The sequence below is a fragment of the Schistocerca gregaria genome, unplaced genomic scaffold (genome assembly GCF_023897955.1).
Source record: "Schistocerca gregaria isolate iqSchGreg1 unplaced genomic scaffold, iqSchGreg1.2 ptg001422l, whole genome shotgun sequence".
NCBI classification, from domain to species: domain Eukaryota; kingdom Metazoa; phylum Arthropoda; class Insecta; order Orthoptera; family Acrididae; genus Schistocerca; species Schistocerca gregaria.
Window position 1 is genome coordinate 17,086 of NW_026062723.1, and position 15,679 is coordinate 32,764.

The window sequence follows — 15,679 nt, forward strand, 5'->3', positions numbered from 1 at the left end:
TTCATCGCCACTTGCAGTCGCGAGGGCTGCTTTCGGCGGTGGCTCCGTGGCCGTGATCGTCTAGTGGTTAGGACATTGCGTTGTGGCCGCAATAACCCAGGTTCGAATCCTGGTCACGGCACTTTTTAAAGTTCTGCCTTGCTGTCGCTGCAATGACGATAGTGACCCAGTGTTTGAAATCACGGTGCCCTCCTGATTGTTTGCTCATGTTCCACAGGCTGCAGGTGGCACTACCGATTCAATATCAACACGCGATGCCGCCGCACCAGAGCGCTGGCAGCTGCCTGTGTAGTTAATCTCTATTCGAAAAGTGCAGTGGTTTGAGGTTCGATGTATGAGCAACCCGTCGCAGAAGATCAGGAAGTTGTGTCGTGCACTGTTTTCTACAAATGCCACGAACCCTGGTGCAGGTAGCGTGGCCGAGCGGTCTAAGGCGCTGGTTTAAGGCACCAGTCTCTTCGGAGGCGTGGGTTCGAATCCCACAGCTGCCAATTTTTACTTCTCGTTTTTGTGCCATTGCCGTGTGTTCTCGAGGGGTAGAACGCAGCTCCTGTGGCCGTTGGGTCGCGTAGGTAGCGTGGCCGAGCGGTCTAAGGCGCTGGTTTCAGGCACGAGTCTCTTCGGAGGCGTGGGTTCGTATCCCACCGCTGCCAACGTTTTCTGTCTCGTAATCCAGAGCTCTGATTACCCGCGAAGGAAATAGCGCAGCAAAGCGTGATCGTCGCTTTCGTAAATTGTCGTAGCACAGTGCGTGGTGTAAACAACAGGATTCACCGGCGCAGGTTGGTCTCATGATCGCTGGCGTTCGTCTCCACGAGATACGTCCCGAGCATGGCCGTTCTACAAAGTGGAAACGTTAATTTTTGCAGTTGTCGCCAAATAGCGGGAAGGTGCTCGCTGCGTTTGCTGGAGGAGCGCTTGCGTCGTTATCCGGTGTGGTCTAGTGGCTAGGATACCTGGCTCTCACCCAGGAGGCCCGGGTTCGATTCCCGGTACCGGAAATGCGCATTTTGTTGCTCCTCTTATGCGACTTGTCCCGACTTAGCTCGACTGACGCTCCGCTGACGCTTGCAGAAAACTACGTAAAATATGGTTCGCGGCCACAAGTGACGGCGAGAGAGATGCGACACCTGTCCACCTCTTATCGAGGCACATACCTGCGGTCAACAGACTTGGAGGACTGCAAGACATTGCCACGGGCGTTGAATGCAGCTAACCACTCTGCTCAGTGTCCCAAGAGCGCAGGCACGTCGTTTGCAGGTATGCATATGATGGAGACCGCGTGTGACACAGCTGTGGCGAGGACGCAGTCGGCCGAGCTTTGCTGTTCATCGCCACTTGCAGTCGCGAGGGCTGCTTTCGGCGGTGGCTCCGTGGCCGTGATCGTCTAGTGGTTAGGACATTGCGTTGTGGCCGCAATAACCCAGGTTCGAATCCTGGTCACGGCACTTTTTAAAGTTCTGCCTTGCTGTCGCTGCAATGTACGATAGTGACCCAGTGTTTGAAATCACGGTGCCCTCCTGATTGTTTGCTCATGTTCCACAGGCTGCAGGTGGCACTACCGATTCAATATCAACACGCGATGCCGCCGCACCAGAGCGCTGGCAGCTGCCTGTGTAGTTAATCTCTATTCGAAAAGTGCAGTGGTTTGAGGTTCGATGTATGAGCAACCCGTCGCAGAAGATCAGGAAGTTGTGTCGTGCACTGTTTTCTACAAATGCCACGAACCCTGGTGCAGGTAGCGTGGCCGAGCGGTCTAAGGCGCTGGTTTAAGGCACCAGTCTCTTCGGAGGCGTGGGTTCGAATCCCCACCGCTGCCAATTTTTACTTCTCGTTTTTGTGCCATTGCCGTGTGTTCTCGAGGGGTAGAACGCAGCTCCTGTGGCCGTTGGGTCGCGTAGGTAGCGTGGCCGAGCGGTCTAAGGCGCTGGTTTCAGGCACGAGTCTCTTCGGAGGCGTGGGTTCGAATCCCACCGCTGCCAACGTTTTCTGTCTCGTAATCCAGAGCTCTGATTACCCGCGAAGGAAATAGCGCAGCAAAGCGTGATCGTCGCTTTCGTAAATTGTCGTAGCACAGTGCGTGGTGTAACAACAGGATTCACCGGCGCAGGTTGGTCTCATGATCGCTGGCGTTCGTCTCCACGAGATACGTCCCGAGCATGCCGTTCTACAAAGTGGAAACGTTAATTTTTGCAGTTGTCGCCAAATAGCGGGAAGGTGCTCGCTGCGTTTGCTGGAGGAGCGCTTGCGTCGTTATCCGGTGTGGTCTAGTGGCTAGGATACCTGGCTCTCACCCAGGAGGCCCGGGTTCGATTCCCGGTACCGGAAATGCGCATTTTGTTGCTCCTCTTATGCGACTTGTCCCGACTTAGCTCGACTGACGCTCCGCTGACGCTTGCAGAAAACTACGTAAAATATGGTTCGCGGCCACAAGTGACGGCGAGAGAGATGCGACACCTGTCCACCTCTTATCGAGGCACATACCTGCGGTCAACAGACTTGGAGGACTGCAAGACATTGCCACGGGCGTTGAATGCAGCTAACCACTCTGCTCAGTGTCCCAAGAGCGCAGGCACGGTCGTTTGCAGGTATGCATATGATGGAGACCGCGTGTGACACAGCTGTGGCGAGACGCAGTCGGCCGAGCTTTGCTGTTCATCGCCACTTGCAGTCGCGAGGGCTGCTTTCGGCGGTGGCTCCGTGGCCGTGATCGTCTAGTGGTTAGGACATTGCGTTGTGGCCGCAATAACCCAGGTTCGAATCCTGGTCACGGCACTTTTTAAAGTTCTGCCTTGCTGTCGCTGCAATGACGATAGTGACCCAGTGTTTGAAATCACGGTGCCCTCCTGATTGTTTGCTCATGTTCCACAGGCTGCAGGTGGCACTACCGATTCAATATCAACACGCGATGCCGCCGCACCAGAGCGCTGGCAGCTGCCTGTGTAGTTAATCTCTATTCGAAAAGTGCAGTGGTTTGAGGTTCGATGTATGAGCAACCCGTCGCAGAAGATCAGGAAGTTGTGTCGTGCACTGTTTTCTACAAATGCCACGAACCCTGGTGCAGGTAGCGTGGCCGAGCGGTCTAAGGCGCTGGTTTAAGGCACCAGTCTCTTCGGAGGCGTGGGTTCGAATCCCACCGCTGCCAATTTTTACTTCTCGTTTTTGTGCCATTGCCGTGTGTTCTCGAGGGGTAGAACGCAGCTCCTGTGGCCGTTGGGTCGCGTAGGTAGCGTGGCCGAGCGGTCTAAGGCGCTGGTTTCAGGCACGAGTCTCTTCGGAGGCGTGGGTTCGAATCCCACCGCTGCCAACGTTTTCTGTCTCGTAATCCAGAGCTCTGATTACCCGCGAAGGAAATAGCGCAGCAAAGCGTGATCGTCGCTTTCGTAAATTGTCGTAGCACAGTGCGTGGTGTAACAACAGGATTCACCGGCGCAGGTTGGTCTCATGATCGCTGGCGTTCGTCTCCACGAGATACGTCCCGAGCATGCCGTTCTACAAAGTGGAAACGTTAATTTTTGCAGTTGTCGCCAAATAGCGGGAAGGTGCTCGCTGCGTTTGCTGGAGGAGCGCTTGCGTCGTTATCCGGTGTGGTCTAGTGGCTAGGATACCTGGCTCTCACCCAGGAGGCCCGGGTTCGATTCCCGGTACCGGAAATGCGCATTTTGTTGCTCCTCTTATGCGACTTGTCCCGACTTAGCTCGACTGACGCTCCGCTGACGCTTGCAGAAAACTACGTAAAATATGGTTCGCGGCCACAAGTGACGGCGAGAGAGATGCGACACCTGTCCACCTCTTATCGAGGCACATACCTGCGGTCAACAGACTTGGAGGACTGCAAGACATTGCCACGGGCGTTGAATGCAGCTAACCACTCTGCTCAGTGTCCCAAGAGCGCAGGCACGGTCGTTTGCAGGTATGCATATGATGGAGACCGCGTGTGACACAGCTGTGGCGAGACGCAGTCGGCCGAGCTTTGCTGTTCATCGCCACTTGCAGTCGCGAGGGCTGCTTTCGGCGGTGGCTCCGTGGCCGTGATCGTCTAGTGGTTAGGACATTGCGTTGTGGCCGCAATAACCCAGGTTCGAATCCTGGTCACGGCACTTTTTAAAGTTCTGCCTTGCTGTCGCTGCAATGACGATAGTGACCCAGTGTTTGAAATCACGGTGCCCTCCTGATTGTTTGCTCATGTTCCACAGGCTGCAGGTGGCACTACCGATTCAATATCAACACGCGATGCCGCCGCACCAGAGCGCTGGCAGCTGCCTGTGTAGTTAATCTCTATTCGAAAAGTGCAGTGGTTTGAGGTTCGATGTATGAGCAACCCGTCGCAGAAGATCAGGAAGTTGTGTCGTGCACTGTTTTCTACAAATGCCACGAACCCTGGTGCAGGTAGCGTGGCCGAGCGGTCTAAGGCGCTGGTTTAAGGCACCAGTCTCTTCGGAGGCGTGGGTTCGAATCCCACCGCTGCCAATTTTTACTTCTCGTTTTTGTGCCATTGCCGTGTGTTCTCGAGGGGTAGAACGCAGCTCCTGTGGCCGTTGGGTCGCGTAGGTAGCGTGGCCGAGCGGTCTAAGGCGCTGGTTTCAGGCACGAGTCTCTTCGGAGGCGTGGGTTCGAATCCCACCGCTGCCAACGTTTTCTGTCTCGTAATCCAGAGCTCTGATTACCCGCGAAGGAAATAGCGCAGCAAAGCGTGATCGTCGCTTTCGTAAATTGTCGTAGCACAGTGCGTGGTGTAACAACAGGATTCACCGGCGCAGGTTGGTCTCATGATCGCTGGCGTTCGTCTCCACGAGATACGTCCCGAGCATGCCGTTCTACAAAGTGGAAACGTTAATTTTTGCAGTTGTCGCCAAATAGCGGGAAGGTGCTCGCTGCGTTTGCTGGAGGAGCGCTTGCGTCGTTATCCGGTGTGGTCTAGTGGCTAGGATACCTGGCTCTCACCCAGGAGGCCCGGGTTCGATTCCCGGTACCGGAAATGCGCATTTTGTTGCTCCTCTTATGCGACTTGTCCCGACTTAGCTCGACTGACGCTCCGCTGACGCTTGCAGAAAACTACGTAAAATATGGTTCGCGGCCACAAGTGACGGCGAGAGAGATGCGACACCTGTCCACCTCTTATCGAGGCACATACCTGCGGTCAACAGACTTGGAGGACTGCAAGACATTGCCACGGGCGTTGAATGCAGCTAACCACTCTGCTCAGTGTCCCAAGAGCGCAGGCACGGTCGTTTGCAGGTATGCATATGATGGAGACCGCGTGTGACACAGCTGTGGCGAGACGCAGTCGGCCGAGCTTTGCTGTTCATCGCCACTTGCAGTCGCGAGGGCTGCTTTCGGCGGTGGCTCCGTGGCCGTGATCGTCTAGTGGTTAGGACATTGCGTTGTGGCCGCAATAACCCAGGTTCGAATCCTGGTCACGGCACTTTTTAAAGTTCTGCCTTGCTGTCGCTGCAATGACGATAGTGACCCAGTGTTTGAAATCACGGTGCCCTCCTGATTGTTTGCTCATGTTCCACAGGCTGCAGGTGGCACTACCGATTCAATATCAACACGCGATGCCGCCGCACCAGAGCGCTGGCAGCTGCCTGTGTAGTTAATCTCTATTCGAAAAGTGCAGTGGTTTGAGGTTCGATGTATGAGCAACCCGTCGCAGAAGATCAGGAAGTTGTGTCGTGCACTGTTTTCTACAAATGCCACGAACCCTGGTGCAGGTAGCGTGGCCGAGCGGTCTAAGGCGCTGGTTTAAGGCACCAGTCTCTTCGGAGGCGTGGGTTCGAATCCCACCGCTGCCAATTTTTACTTCTCGTTTTTGTGCCATTGCCGTGTGTTCTCGAGGGGTAGAACGCAGCTCCTGTGGCCGTTGGGTCGCGTAGGTAGCGTGGCCGAGCGGTCTAAGGCGCTGGTTTCAGGCACGAGTCTCTTCGGAGGCGTGGGTTCGAATCCCACCGCTGCCAACGTTTTCTGTCTCGTAATCCAGAGCTCTGATTACCCGCGAAGGAAATAGCGCAGCAAAGCGTGATCGTCGCTTTCGTAAATTGTCGTAGCACAGTGCGTGGTGTAACAACAGGATTCACCGGCGCAGGTTGGTCTCATGATCGCTGGCGTTCGTCTCCACGAGATACGTCCCGAGCATGCCGTTCTACAAAGTGGAAACGTTAATTTTTGCAGTTGTCGCCAAATAGCGGGAAGGTGCTCGCTGCGTTTGCTGGAGGAGCGCTTGCGTCGTTATCCGGTGTGGTCTAGTGGCTAGGATACCTGGCTCTCACCCAGGAGGCCCGGGTTCGATTCCCGGTACCGGAAATGCGCATTTTGTTGCTCCTCTTATGCGACTTGTCCCGACTTAGCTCGACTGACGCTCCGCTGACGCTTGCAGAAAACTACGTAAAATATGGTTCGCGGCCACAAGTGACGGCGAGAGAGATGCGACACCTGTCCACCTCTTATCGAGGCACATACCTGCGGTCAACAGACTTGGAGGACTGCAAGACATTGCCACGGGCGTTGAATGCAGCTAACCACTCTGCTCAGTGTCCCAAGAGCGCAGGCACGGTCGTTTGCAGGTATGCATATGATGGAGACCGCGTGTGACACAGCTGTGGCGAGACGCAGTCGGCCGAGCTTTGCTGTTCATCGCCACTTGCAGTCGCGAGGGCTGCTTTCGGCGGTGGCTCCGTGGCCGTGATCGTCTAGTGGTTAGGACATTGCGTTGTGGCCGCAATAACCCAGGTTCGAATCCTGGTCACGGCACTTTTTAAAGTTCTGCCTTGCTGTCGCTGCAATGACGATAGTGACCCAGTGTTTGAAATCACGGTGCCCTCCTGATTGTTTGCTCATGTTCCACAGGCTGCAGGTGGCACTACCGATTCAATATCAACACGCGATGCCGCCGCACCAGAGCGCTGGCAGCTGCCTGTGTAGTTAATCTCTATTCGAAAAGTGCAGTGGTTTGAGGTTCGATGTATGAGCAACCCGTCGCAGAAGATCAGGAAGTTGTGTCGTGCACTGTTTTCTACAAATGCCACGAACCCTGGTGCAGGTAGCGTGGCCGAGCGGTCTAAGGCGCTGGTTTAAGGCACCAGTCTCTTCGGAGGCGTGGGTTCGAATCCCACCGCTGCCAATTTTTACTTCTCGTTTTTGTGCCATTGCCGTGTGTTCTCGAGGGGTAGAACGCAGCTCCTGTGGCCGTTGGGTCGCGTAGGTAGCGTGGCCGAGCGGTCTAAGGCGCTGGTTTCAGGCACGAGTCTCTTCGGAGGCGTGGGTTCGAATCCCACCGCTGCCAACGTTTTCTGTCTCGTAATCCAGAGCTCTGATTACCCGCGAAGGAAATAGCGCAGCAAAGCGTGATCGTCGCTTTCGTAAATTGTCGTAGCACAGTGCGTGGTGTAACAACAGGATTCACCGGCGCAGGTTGGTCTCATGATCGCTGGCGTTCGTCTCCACGAGATACGTCCCGAGCATGCCGTTCTACAAAGTGGAAACGTTAATTTTTGCAGTTGTCGCCAAATAGCGGGAAGGTGCTCGCTGCGTTTGCTGGAGGAGCGCTTGCGTCGTTATCCGGTGTGGTCTAGTGGCTAGGATACCTGGCTCTCACCCAGGAGGCCCGGGTTCGATTCCCGGTACCGGAAATGCGCATTTTGTTGCTCCTCTTATGCGACTTGTCCCGACTTAGCTCGACTGACGCTCCGCTGACGCTTGCAGAAAACTACGTAAAATATGGTTCGCGGCCACAAGTGACGGCGAGAGAGATGCGACACCTGTCCACCTCTTATCGAGGCACATACCTGCGGTCAACAGACTTGGAGGACTGCAAGACATTGCCACGGGCGTTGAATGCAGCTAACCACTCTGCTCAGTGTCCCAAGAGCGCAGGCACGGTCGTTTGCAGGTATGCATATGATGGAGACCGCGTGTGACACAGCTGTGGCGAGACGCAGTCGGCCGAGCTTTGCTGTTCATCGCCACTTGCAGTCGCGAGGGCTGCTTTCGGCGGTGGCTCCGTGGCCGTGATCGTCTAGTGGTTAGGACATTGCGTTGTGGCCGCAATAACCCAGGTTCGAATCCTGGTCACGGCACTTTTTAAAGTTCTGCCTTGCTGTCGCTGCAATGACGATAGTGACCCAGTGTTTGAAATCACGGTGCCCTCCTGATTGTTTGCTCATGTTCCACAGGCTGCAGGTGGCACTACCGATTCAATATCAACACGCGATGCCGCCGCACCAGAGCGCTGGCAGCTGCCTGTGTAGTTAATCTCTATTCGAAAAGTGCAGTGGTTTGAGGTTCGATGTATGAGCAACCCGTCGCAGAAGATCAGGAAGTTGTGTCGTGCACTGTTTTCTACAAATGCCACGAACCCTGGTGCAGGTAGCGTGGCCGAGCGGTCTAAGGCGCTGGTTTAAGGCACCAGTCTCTTCGGAGGCGTGGGTTCGAATCCCACCGCTGCCAATTTTTACTTCTCGTTTTTGTGCCATTGCCGTGTGTTCTCGAGGGGTAGAACGCAGCTCCTGTGGCCGTTGGGTCGCGTAGGTAGCGTGGCCGAGCGGTCTAAGGCGCTGGTTTCAGGCACGAGTCTCTTCGGAGGCGTGGGTTCGAATCCCACCGCTGCCAACGTTTTCTGTCTCGTAATCCAGAGCTCTGATTACCCGCGAAGGAAATAGCGCAGCAAAGCGTGATCGTCGCTTTCGTAAATTGTCGTAGCACAGTGCGTGGTGTAACAACAGGATTCACCGGCGCAGGTTGGTCTCATGATCGCTGGCGTTCGTCTCCACGAGATACGTCCCGAGCATGCCGTTCTACAAAGTGGAAACGTTAATTTTTGCAGTTGTCGCCAAATAGCGGGAAGGTGCTCGCTGCGTTTGCTGGAGGAGCGCTTGCGTCGTTATCCGGTGTGGTCTAGTGGCTAGGATACCTGGCTCTCACCCAGGAGGCCCGGGTTCGATTCCCGGTACCGGAAATGCGCATTTTGTTGCTCCTCTTATGCGACTTGTCCCGACTTAGCTCGACTGACGCTCCGCTGACGCTTGCAGAAAACTACGTAAAATATGGTTCGCGGCCACAAGTGACGGCGAGAGAGATGCGACACCTGTCCACCTCTTATCGAGGCACATACCTGCGGTCAACAGACTTGGAGGACTGCAAGACATTGCCACGGGCGTTGAATGCAGCTAACCACTCTGCTCAGTGTCCCAAGAGCGCAGGCACGGTCGTTTGCAGGTATGCATATGATGGAGACCGCGTGTGACACAGCTGTGGCGAGACGCAGTCGGCCGAGCTTTGCTGTTCATCGCCACTTGCAGTCGCGAGGGCTGCTTTCGGCGGTGGCTCCGTGGCCGTGATCGTCTAGTGGTTAGGACATTGCGTTGTGGCCGCAATAACCCAGGTTCGAATCCTGGTCACGGCACTTTTTAAAGTTCTGCCTTGCTGTCGCTGCAATGACGATAGTGACCCAGTGTTTGAAATCACGGTGCCCTCCTGATTGTTTGCTCATGTTCCACAGGCTGCAGGTGGCACTACCGATTCAATATCAACACGCGATGCCGCCGCACCAGAGCGCTGGCAGCTGCCTGTGTAGTTAATCTCTATTCGAAAAGTGCAGTGGTTTGAGGTTCGATGTATGAGCAACCCGTCGCAGAAGATCAGGAAGTTGTGTCGTGCACTGTTTTCTACAAATGCCACGAACCCTGGTGCAGGTAGCGTGGCCGAGCGGTCTAAGGCGCTGGTTTAAGGCACCAGTCTCTTCGGAGGCGTGGGTTCGAATCCCACCGCTGCCAATTTTTACTTCTCGTTTTTGTGCCATTGCCGTGTGTTCTCGAGGGGTAGAACGCAGCTCCTGTGGCCGTTGGGTCGCGTAGGTAGCGTGGCCGAGCGGTCTAAGGCGCTGGTTTCAGGCACCAGTCTCTTCGGAGGCGTGGGTTCGAATCCCACCGCTGCCAACGTTTTCTGTCTCGTAATCCAGAGCTCTGATTACCCGCGAAGGAAATAGCGCAGCAAAGCGTGATCGTCGCTTTCGTAAATTGTCGTAGCACAGTGCGTGGTGTAACAACAGGATTCACCGGCGCAGGTTGGTCTCATGATCGCTGGCGTTCGTCTCCACGAGATACGTCCCGAGCATGCCGTTCTACAAAGTGGAAACGTTAATTTTTGCAGTTGTCGCCAAATAGCGGGAAGGTGCTCGCTGCGTTTGCTGGAGGAGCGCTTGCTTCGTTATCCGGTGTGGTCTAGTGGCTAGGATACCTGGCTCTCACCCAGGAGGCCCGGGTTCGATTCCCGGTACCGGAAATGCGCATTTTGTTGCTCCTCTTATGCGACTTGTCCCGACTTAGCTCGACTGACGCTCCGCTGACGCTTGCAGAAAACTACGTAAAATATGGTTCGCGGCCACAAGTGACGGCGAGAGAGATGCGACACCTGTCCACCTCTTATCGAGGCACATACCTGCGGTCAACAGACTTGGAGGACTGCAAGACATTGCCACGGGCGTTGAATGCAGCTAACCACTCTGCTCAGTGTCCCAAGAGCGCAGGCACGGTCGTTTGCAGGTATGCATATGATGGAGACCGCGTGTGACACAGCTGTGGCGAGACGCAGTCGGCCGAGCTTTGCTGTTCATCGCCACTTGCAGTCGCGAGGGCTGCTTTCGGCGGTGGCTCCGTGGCCGTGATCGTCTAGTGGTTAGGACATTGCGTTGTGGCCGCAATAACCCAGGTTCGAATCCTGGTCACGGCACTTTTTAAAGTTCTGCCTTGCTGTCGCTGCAATGACGATAGTGACCCAGTGTTTGAAATCACGGTGCCCTCCTGATTGTTTGCTCATGTTCCACAGGCTGCAGGTGGCACTACCGATTCAATATCAACACGCGATGCCGCCGCACCAGAGCGCTGGCAGCTGCCTGTGTAGTTAATCTCTATTCGAAAAGTGCAGTGGTTTGAGGTTCGATGTATGAGCAACCCGTCGCAGAAGATCAGGAAGTTGTGTCGTGCACTGTTTTCTACAAATGCCACGAACCCTGGTGCAGGTAGCGTGGCCGAGCGGTCTAAGGCGCTGGTTTAAGGCACCAGTCTCTTCGGAGGCGTGGGTTCGAATCCCACCGCTGCCAATTTTTACTTCTCGTTTTTGTGCCATTGCCGTGTGTTCTCGAGGGGTAGAACGCAGCTCCTGTGGCCGTTGGGTCGCGTAGGTAGCGTGGCCGAGCGGTCTAAGGCGCTGGTTTCAGGCACGAGTCTCTTCGGAGGCGTGGGTTCGTATCCCACCGCTGCCAACGTTTTCTGTCTCGTAATCCAGAGCTCTGATTACCCGCGAAGGAAATAGCGCAGCAAAGCGTGATCGTCGCTTTCGTAAATTGTCGTAGCACAGTGCGTGGTGTAACAACAGGATTCACCGGCGCAGGTTGGTCTCATGATCGCTGGCGTTCGTCTCCACGAGATACGTCCCGAGCATGCCGTTCTACAAAGTGGAAACGTTAATTTTTGCAGTTGTCGCCAAATAGCGGGAAGGTGCTCGCTGCGTTTGCTGGAGGAGCGCTTGCGTCGTTATCCGGTGTGGTCTAGTGGCTAGGATACCTGGCTCTCACCCAGGAGGCCCGGGTTCGATTCCCGGTACCGGAAATGCGCATTTTGTTGCTCCTCTTATGCGACTTGTCCCGACTTAGCTCGACTGACGCTCCGCTGACGCTTGCAGAAAACTACGTAAAATATGGTTCGCGGCCACAAGTGACGGCGAGAGAGATGCGACACCTGTCCACCTCTTATCGAGGCACATACCTGCGGTCAACAGACTTGGAGGACTGCAAGACATTGCCACGGGCGTTGAATGCAGCTAACCACTCTGCTCAGTGTCCCAAGAGCGCAGGCACGGTCGTTTGCAGGTATGCATATGATGGAGACCGCGTGTGACACAGCTGTGGCGAGACGCAGTCGGCCGAGCTTTGCTGTTCATCGCCACTTGCAGTCGCGAGGGCTGCTTTCGGCGGTGGCTCCGTGGCCGTGATCGTCTAGTGGTTAGGACATTGCGTTGTGGCCGCAATAACCCAGGTTCGAATCCTGGTCACGGCACTTTTTAAAGTTCTGCCTTGCTGTCGCTGCAATGACGATAGTGACCCAGTGTTTGAAATCACGGTGCCCTCCTGATTGTTTGCTCATGTTCCACAGGCTGCAGGTGGCACTACCGATTCAATATCAACACGCGATGCCGCCGCACCAGAGCGCTGGCAGCTGCCTGTGTAGTTAATCTCTATTCGAAAAGTGCAGTGGTTTGAGGTTCGATGTATGAGCAACCCGTCGCAGAAGATCAGGAAGTTGTGTCGTGCACTGTTTTCTACAAATGCCACGAACCCTGGTGCAGGTAGCGTGGCCGAGCGGTCTAAGGCGCTGGTTTAAGGCACCAGTCTCTTCGGAGGCGTGGGTTCGAATCCCACCGCTGCCAATTTTTACTTCTCGTTTTTGTGCCATTGCCGTGTGTTCTCGAGGGGTAGAACGCAGCTCCTGTGGCCGTTGGGTCGCGTAGGTAGCGTGGCCGAGCGGTCTAAGGCGCTGGTTTCAGGCACGAGTCTCTTCGGAGGCGTGGGTTCGAATCCCACCGCTGCCAACGTTTTCTGTCTCGTAATCCAGAGCTCTGATTACCCGCGAAGGAAATAGCGCAGCAAAGCGTGATCGTCGCTTTCGTAAATTGTCGTAGCACAGTGCGTGGTGTAACAACAGGATTCACCGGCGCAGGTTGGTCTCATGATCGCTGGCGTTCGTCTCCACGAGATACGTCCCGAGCATGCCGTTCTACAAAGTGGAAACGTTAATTTTTGCAGTTGTCGCCAAATAGCGGGAAGGTGCTCGCTGCGTTTGCTGGAGGAGCGCTTGCGTCGTTATCCGGTGTGGTCTAGTGGCTAGGATACCTGGCTCTCACCCAGGAGGCCCGGGTTCGATTCCCGGTACCGGAAATGCGCATTTTGTTGCTCCTCTTATGCGACTTGTCCCGACTTAGCTCGACTGACGCTCCGCTGACGCTTGCAGAAAACTACGTAAAATATGGTTCGCGGCCACAAGTGACGGCGAGAGAGATGCGACACCTGTCCACCTCTTATCGAGGCACATACCTGCGGTCAACAGACTTGGAGGACTGCAAGACATTGCCACGGGCGTTGAATGCAGCTAACCACTCTGCTCAGTGTCCCAAGAGCGCAGGCACGGTCGTTTGCAGGTATGCATATGATGGAGACCGCGTGTGACACAGCTGTGGCGAGACGCAGTCGGCCGAGCTTTGCTGTTCATCGCCACTTGCAGTCGCGAGGGCTGCTTTCGGCGGTGGCTCCGTGGCCGTGATCGTCTAGTGGTTAGGACATTGCGTTGTGGCCGCAATAACCCAGGTTCGAATCCTGGTCACGGCACTTTTTAAAGTTCTGCCTTGCTGTCGCTGCAATGACGATAGTGACCCAGTGTTTGAAATCACGGTGCCCTCCTGATTGTTTGCTCATGTTCCACAGGCTGCAGGTGGCACTACCGATTCAATATCAACACGCGATGCCGCCGCACCAGAGCGCTGGCAGCTGCCTGTGTAGTTAATCTCTATTCGAAAAGTGCAGTGGTTTGAGGTTCGATGTATGAGCAACCCGTCGCAGAAGATCAGGAAGTTGTGTCGTGCACTGTTTTCTACAAATGCCACGAACCCTGGTGCAGGTAGCGTGGCCGAGCGGTCTAAGGCGCTGGTTTAAGGCACCAGTCTCTTCGGAGGCGTGGGTTCGAATCCCACCGCTGCCAATTTTTACTTCTCGTTTTTGTGCCATTGCCGTGTGTTCTCGAGGGGTAGAACGCAGCTCCTGTGGCCGTTGGGTCGCGTAGGTAGCGTGGCCGAGCGGTCTAAGGCGCTGGTTTCAGGCACGAGTCTCTTCGGAGGCGTGGGTTCGAATCCCACCGCTGCCAACGTTTTCTGTCTCGTAATCCAGAGCTCTGATTACCCGCGAAGGAAATAGCGCAGCAAAGCGTGATCGTCGCTTTCGTAAATTGTCGTAGCACAGTGCGTGGTGTAACAACAGGATTCACCGGCGCAGGTTGGTCTCATGATCGCTGGCGTTCGTCTCCACGAGATACGTCCCGAGCATGCCGTTCTACAAAGTGGAAACGTTAATTTTTGCAGTTGTCGCCAAATAGCGGGAAGGTGCTCGCTGCGTTTGCTGGAGGAGCGCTTGCGTCGTTATCCGGTGTGGTCTAGTGGCTAGGATACCTGGCTCTCACCCAGGAGGCCCGGGTTCGATTCCCGGTACCGGAAATGCGCATTTTGTTGCTCCTCTTATGCGACTTGTCCCGACTTAGCTCGACTGACGCTCCGCTGACGCTTGCAGAAAACTACGTAAAATATGGTTCGCGGCCACAAGTGACGGCGAGAGAGATGCGACACCTGTCCACCTCTTATCGAGGCACATACCTGCGGTCAACAGACTTGGAGGACTGCAAGACATTGCCACGGGCGTTGAATGCAGCTAACCACTCTGCTCAGTGTCCCAAGAGCGCAGGCACGGTCGTTTGCAGGTATGCATATGATGGAGACCGCGTGTGACACAGCTGTGGCGAGACGCAGTCGGCCGAGCTTTGCTGTTCATCGCCACTTGCAGTCGCGAGGGCTGCTTTCGGCGGTGGCTCCGTGGCCGTGATCGTCTAGTGGTTAGGACATTGCGTTGTGGCCGCAATAACCCAGGTTCGAATCCTGGTCACGGCACTTTTTAAAGTTCTGCCTTGCTGTCGCTGCAATGACGATAGTGACCCAGTGTTTGAAATCACGGTGCCCTCCTGATTGTTTGCTCATGTTCCACAGGCTGCAGGTGGCACTACCGATTCAATATCAACACGCGATGCCGCCGCACCAGAGCGCTGGCAGCTGCCTGTGTAGTTAATCTCTATTCGAAAAGTGCAGTGGTTTGAGGTTCGATGTATGAGCAACCCGTCGCAGAAGATCAGGAAGTTGTGTCGTGCACTGTTTTCTACAAATGCCACGAACCCTGGTGCAGGTAGCGTGGCCGAGCGGTCTAAGGCGCTGGTTTAAGGCACCAGTCTCTTCGGAGGCGTGGGTTCGAATCCCACCGCTGCCAATTTTTACTTCTCGTTTTTGTGCCATTGCCGTGTGTTCTCGAGGGGTAGAACGCAGCTCCTGTGGCCGTTGGGTCGCGTAGGTAGCGTGGCCGAGCGGTCTAAGGCGCTGGTTTCAGGCACGAGTCTCTTCGGAGGCGTGGGTTCGAATCCCACCGCTGCCAACGTTTTCTGTCTCGTAATCCAGAGCTCTGATTACCCGCGAAGGAAATAGCGCAGCAAAGCGTGATCGTCGCTTTCGTAAATTGTCGTAGCACAGTGCGTGGTGTAACAACAGGATTCACCGGCGCAGGTTGGTCTCATGATCGCTGGCGTTCGTCTCCACGAGATACGTCCCGAGCATGCCGTTCTACAAAGTGGAAACGTTAATTTTTGCAGTTGTCGCCAAATAGCGGGAAGGTGCTCGCTGCGTTTGCTGGAGGAGCGCTTGCGTCGTTATCCGGTGTGGTCTAGTGGCTAGGATACCTGGCTCTCACCCAGGAGGCCCGGGTTCGATTCCCGGTACCGGAAATGCGCATTTTGTTGCTCCTCTTATGCGACTTGTCCCGACTTAGCTCGACTGACGCTCCGCTGACGCTTGCAGAAAACTACGTAAAATATGGTTCGCGGCC

The 15,679-nt window shown here is 55.3% G+C and overlaps 48 non-coding genes across 48 annotated transcripts; all 48 read left to right on the forward strand.

Moving 5' to 3' along the window:
- The first annotated feature begins 49 nt into the window (after nucleotides 1-49).
- Nucleotides 50-121, forward strand: Trnah-gug (transfer RNA histidin (anticodon GUG)). The gene has a single exon. It is a non-coding gene; the product is annotated as a tRNA-His (tRNA).
- A 288-nt stretch (nucleotides 122-409) lies between these two features.
- On the forward strand, nucleotides 410-491 carry Trnal-aag (transfer RNA leucine (anticodon AAG)). Its single transcript has one exon. It is a non-coding gene; the product is annotated as a tRNA-Leu (tRNA).
- Nucleotides 492-571: 80 nt separating this feature from the next.
- Nucleotides 572-653, forward strand: Trnal-cag (transfer RNA leucine (anticodon CAG)). Its single transcript has one exon. It is a non-coding gene; the product is annotated as a tRNA-Leu (tRNA).
- A 276-nt stretch (nucleotides 654-929) lies between these two features.
- Nucleotides 930-1,001, forward strand: Trnae-cuc (transfer RNA glutamic acid (anticodon CUC)). Its single transcript has one exon. It is a non-coding gene; the product is annotated as a tRNA-Glu (tRNA).
- A 375-nt stretch (nucleotides 1,002-1,376) lies between these two features.
- Nucleotides 1,377-1,448, forward strand: Trnah-gug (transfer RNA histidin (anticodon GUG)). The gene has a single exon. It is a non-coding gene; the product is annotated as a tRNA-His (tRNA).
- Nucleotides 1,449-1,737: 289 nt separating this feature from the next.
- Trnal-aag (transfer RNA leucine (anticodon AAG)) lies at nucleotides 1,738-1,820 on the forward strand. Its single transcript has one exon. It is a non-coding gene; the product is annotated as a tRNA-Leu (tRNA).
- Nucleotides 1,821-1,900: 80 nt separating this feature from the next.
- On the forward strand, nucleotides 1,901-1,982 carry Trnal-cag (transfer RNA leucine (anticodon CAG)). Its single transcript has one exon. It is a non-coding gene; the product is annotated as a tRNA-Leu (tRNA).
- Nucleotides 1,983-2,256: 274 nt separating this feature from the next.
- On the forward strand, nucleotides 2,257-2,328 carry Trnae-cuc (transfer RNA glutamic acid (anticodon CUC)). The gene has a single exon. It is a non-coding gene; the product is annotated as a tRNA-Glu (tRNA).
- Nucleotides 2,329-2,703: 375 nt separating this feature from the next.
- Trnah-gug (transfer RNA histidin (anticodon GUG)) lies at nucleotides 2,704-2,775 on the forward strand. The gene has a single exon. It is a non-coding gene; the product is annotated as a tRNA-His (tRNA).
- A 288-nt stretch (nucleotides 2,776-3,063) lies between these two features.
- On the forward strand, nucleotides 3,064-3,145 carry Trnal-aag (transfer RNA leucine (anticodon AAG)). Its single transcript has one exon. It is a non-coding gene; the product is annotated as a tRNA-Leu (tRNA).
- Nucleotides 3,146-3,225: 80 nt separating this feature from the next.
- Nucleotides 3,226-3,307, forward strand: Trnal-cag (transfer RNA leucine (anticodon CAG)). The gene has a single exon. It is a non-coding gene; the product is annotated as a tRNA-Leu (tRNA).
- A 274-nt stretch (nucleotides 3,308-3,581) lies between these two features.
- Trnae-cuc (transfer RNA glutamic acid (anticodon CUC)) lies at nucleotides 3,582-3,653 on the forward strand. The gene has a single exon. It is a non-coding gene; the product is annotated as a tRNA-Glu (tRNA).
- Nucleotides 3,654-4,028: 375 nt separating this feature from the next.
- Nucleotides 4,029-4,100, forward strand: Trnah-gug (transfer RNA histidin (anticodon GUG)). Its single transcript has one exon. It is a non-coding gene; the product is annotated as a tRNA-His (tRNA).
- Nucleotides 4,101-4,388: 288 nt separating this feature from the next.
- Trnal-aag (transfer RNA leucine (anticodon AAG)) lies at nucleotides 4,389-4,470 on the forward strand. The gene has a single exon. It is a non-coding gene; the product is annotated as a tRNA-Leu (tRNA).
- An 80-nt stretch (nucleotides 4,471-4,550) lies between these two features.
- On the forward strand, nucleotides 4,551-4,632 carry Trnal-cag (transfer RNA leucine (anticodon CAG)). The gene has a single exon. It is a non-coding gene; the product is annotated as a tRNA-Leu (tRNA).
- A 274-nt stretch (nucleotides 4,633-4,906) lies between these two features.
- On the forward strand, nucleotides 4,907-4,978 carry Trnae-cuc (transfer RNA glutamic acid (anticodon CUC)). Its single transcript has one exon. It is a non-coding gene; the product is annotated as a tRNA-Glu (tRNA).
- Nucleotides 4,979-5,353: 375 nt separating this feature from the next.
- Trnah-gug (transfer RNA histidin (anticodon GUG)) lies at nucleotides 5,354-5,425 on the forward strand. Its single transcript has one exon. It is a non-coding gene; the product is annotated as a tRNA-His (tRNA).
- Nucleotides 5,426-5,713: 288 nt separating this feature from the next.
- Nucleotides 5,714-5,795, forward strand: Trnal-aag (transfer RNA leucine (anticodon AAG)). Its single transcript has one exon. It is a non-coding gene; the product is annotated as a tRNA-Leu (tRNA).
- An 80-nt stretch (nucleotides 5,796-5,875) lies between these two features.
- On the forward strand, nucleotides 5,876-5,957 carry Trnal-cag (transfer RNA leucine (anticodon CAG)). The gene has a single exon. It is a non-coding gene; the product is annotated as a tRNA-Leu (tRNA).
- Nucleotides 5,958-6,231: 274 nt separating this feature from the next.
- Nucleotides 6,232-6,303, forward strand: Trnae-cuc (transfer RNA glutamic acid (anticodon CUC)). The gene has a single exon. It is a non-coding gene; the product is annotated as a tRNA-Glu (tRNA).
- A 375-nt stretch (nucleotides 6,304-6,678) lies between these two features.
- Nucleotides 6,679-6,750, forward strand: Trnah-gug (transfer RNA histidin (anticodon GUG)). Its single transcript has one exon. It is a non-coding gene; the product is annotated as a tRNA-His (tRNA).
- Nucleotides 6,751-7,038: 288 nt separating this feature from the next.
- Nucleotides 7,039-7,120, forward strand: Trnal-aag (transfer RNA leucine (anticodon AAG)). The gene has a single exon. It is a non-coding gene; the product is annotated as a tRNA-Leu (tRNA).
- Nucleotides 7,121-7,200: 80 nt separating this feature from the next.
- On the forward strand, nucleotides 7,201-7,282 carry Trnal-cag (transfer RNA leucine (anticodon CAG)). Its single transcript has one exon. It is a non-coding gene; the product is annotated as a tRNA-Leu (tRNA).
- Nucleotides 7,283-7,556: 274 nt separating this feature from the next.
- Nucleotides 7,557-7,628, forward strand: Trnae-cuc (transfer RNA glutamic acid (anticodon CUC)). The gene has a single exon. It is a non-coding gene; the product is annotated as a tRNA-Glu (tRNA).
- Nucleotides 7,629-8,003: 375 nt separating this feature from the next.
- On the forward strand, nucleotides 8,004-8,075 carry Trnah-gug (transfer RNA histidin (anticodon GUG)). The gene has a single exon. It is a non-coding gene; the product is annotated as a tRNA-His (tRNA).
- A 288-nt stretch (nucleotides 8,076-8,363) lies between these two features.
- Nucleotides 8,364-8,445, forward strand: Trnal-aag (transfer RNA leucine (anticodon AAG)). Its single transcript has one exon. It is a non-coding gene; the product is annotated as a tRNA-Leu (tRNA).
- Nucleotides 8,446-8,525: 80 nt separating this feature from the next.
- On the forward strand, nucleotides 8,526-8,607 carry Trnal-cag (transfer RNA leucine (anticodon CAG)). The gene has a single exon. It is a non-coding gene; the product is annotated as a tRNA-Leu (tRNA).
- Nucleotides 8,608-8,881: 274 nt separating this feature from the next.
- Trnae-cuc (transfer RNA glutamic acid (anticodon CUC)) lies at nucleotides 8,882-8,953 on the forward strand. Its single transcript has one exon. It is a non-coding gene; the product is annotated as a tRNA-Glu (tRNA).
- Nucleotides 8,954-9,328: 375 nt separating this feature from the next.
- Nucleotides 9,329-9,400, forward strand: Trnah-gug (transfer RNA histidin (anticodon GUG)). The gene has a single exon. It is a non-coding gene; the product is annotated as a tRNA-His (tRNA).
- A 288-nt stretch (nucleotides 9,401-9,688) lies between these two features.
- Trnal-aag (transfer RNA leucine (anticodon AAG)) lies at nucleotides 9,689-9,770 on the forward strand. Its single transcript has one exon. It is a non-coding gene; the product is annotated as a tRNA-Leu (tRNA).
- Nucleotides 9,771-9,850: 80 nt separating this feature from the next.
- Nucleotides 9,851-9,932, forward strand: Trnal-cag (transfer RNA leucine (anticodon CAG)). Its single transcript has one exon. It is a non-coding gene; the product is annotated as a tRNA-Leu (tRNA).
- A 274-nt stretch (nucleotides 9,933-10,206) lies between these two features.
- Nucleotides 10,207-10,278, forward strand: Trnae-cuc (transfer RNA glutamic acid (anticodon CUC)). Its single transcript has one exon. It is a non-coding gene; the product is annotated as a tRNA-Glu (tRNA).
- Nucleotides 10,279-10,653: 375 nt separating this feature from the next.
- Trnah-gug (transfer RNA histidin (anticodon GUG)) lies at nucleotides 10,654-10,725 on the forward strand. Its single transcript has one exon. It is a non-coding gene; the product is annotated as a tRNA-His (tRNA).
- A 288-nt stretch (nucleotides 10,726-11,013) lies between these two features.
- On the forward strand, nucleotides 11,014-11,095 carry Trnal-aag (transfer RNA leucine (anticodon AAG)). Its single transcript has one exon. It is a non-coding gene; the product is annotated as a tRNA-Leu (tRNA).
- Nucleotides 11,096-11,175: 80 nt separating this feature from the next.
- Nucleotides 11,176-11,257, forward strand: Trnal-cag (transfer RNA leucine (anticodon CAG)). The gene has a single exon. It is a non-coding gene; the product is annotated as a tRNA-Leu (tRNA).
- Nucleotides 11,258-11,531: 274 nt separating this feature from the next.
- Trnae-cuc (transfer RNA glutamic acid (anticodon CUC)) lies at nucleotides 11,532-11,603 on the forward strand. The gene has a single exon. It is a non-coding gene; the product is annotated as a tRNA-Glu (tRNA).
- A 375-nt stretch (nucleotides 11,604-11,978) lies between these two features.
- On the forward strand, nucleotides 11,979-12,050 carry Trnah-gug (transfer RNA histidin (anticodon GUG)). The gene has a single exon. It is a non-coding gene; the product is annotated as a tRNA-His (tRNA).
- Nucleotides 12,051-12,338: 288 nt separating this feature from the next.
- On the forward strand, nucleotides 12,339-12,420 carry Trnal-aag (transfer RNA leucine (anticodon AAG)). The gene has a single exon. It is a non-coding gene; the product is annotated as a tRNA-Leu (tRNA).
- Nucleotides 12,421-12,500: 80 nt separating this feature from the next.
- Nucleotides 12,501-12,582, forward strand: Trnal-cag (transfer RNA leucine (anticodon CAG)). The gene has a single exon. It is a non-coding gene; the product is annotated as a tRNA-Leu (tRNA).
- Nucleotides 12,583-12,856: 274 nt separating this feature from the next.
- Trnae-cuc (transfer RNA glutamic acid (anticodon CUC)) lies at nucleotides 12,857-12,928 on the forward strand. The gene has a single exon. It is a non-coding gene; the product is annotated as a tRNA-Glu (tRNA).
- A 375-nt stretch (nucleotides 12,929-13,303) lies between these two features.
- Nucleotides 13,304-13,375, forward strand: Trnah-gug (transfer RNA histidin (anticodon GUG)). The gene has a single exon. It is a non-coding gene; the product is annotated as a tRNA-His (tRNA).
- Nucleotides 13,376-13,663: 288 nt separating this feature from the next.
- On the forward strand, nucleotides 13,664-13,745 carry Trnal-aag (transfer RNA leucine (anticodon AAG)). The gene has a single exon. It is a non-coding gene; the product is annotated as a tRNA-Leu (tRNA).
- Nucleotides 13,746-13,825: 80 nt separating this feature from the next.
- Trnal-cag (transfer RNA leucine (anticodon CAG)) lies at nucleotides 13,826-13,907 on the forward strand. The gene has a single exon. It is a non-coding gene; the product is annotated as a tRNA-Leu (tRNA).
- A 274-nt stretch (nucleotides 13,908-14,181) lies between these two features.
- Nucleotides 14,182-14,253, forward strand: Trnae-cuc (transfer RNA glutamic acid (anticodon CUC)). Its single transcript has one exon. It is a non-coding gene; the product is annotated as a tRNA-Glu (tRNA).
- Nucleotides 14,254-14,628: 375 nt separating this feature from the next.
- On the forward strand, nucleotides 14,629-14,700 carry Trnah-gug (transfer RNA histidin (anticodon GUG)). Its single transcript has one exon. It is a non-coding gene; the product is annotated as a tRNA-His (tRNA).
- A 288-nt stretch (nucleotides 14,701-14,988) lies between these two features.
- On the forward strand, nucleotides 14,989-15,070 carry Trnal-aag (transfer RNA leucine (anticodon AAG)). Its single transcript has one exon. It is a non-coding gene; the product is annotated as a tRNA-Leu (tRNA).
- Nucleotides 15,071-15,150: 80 nt separating this feature from the next.
- On the forward strand, nucleotides 15,151-15,232 carry Trnal-cag (transfer RNA leucine (anticodon CAG)). Its single transcript has one exon. It is a non-coding gene; the product is annotated as a tRNA-Leu (tRNA).
- Nucleotides 15,233-15,506: 274 nt separating this feature from the next.
- Trnae-cuc (transfer RNA glutamic acid (anticodon CUC)) lies at nucleotides 15,507-15,578 on the forward strand. Its single transcript has one exon. It is a non-coding gene; the product is annotated as a tRNA-Glu (tRNA).
- Nucleotides 15,579-15,679: the final 101 nt, after the last annotated feature.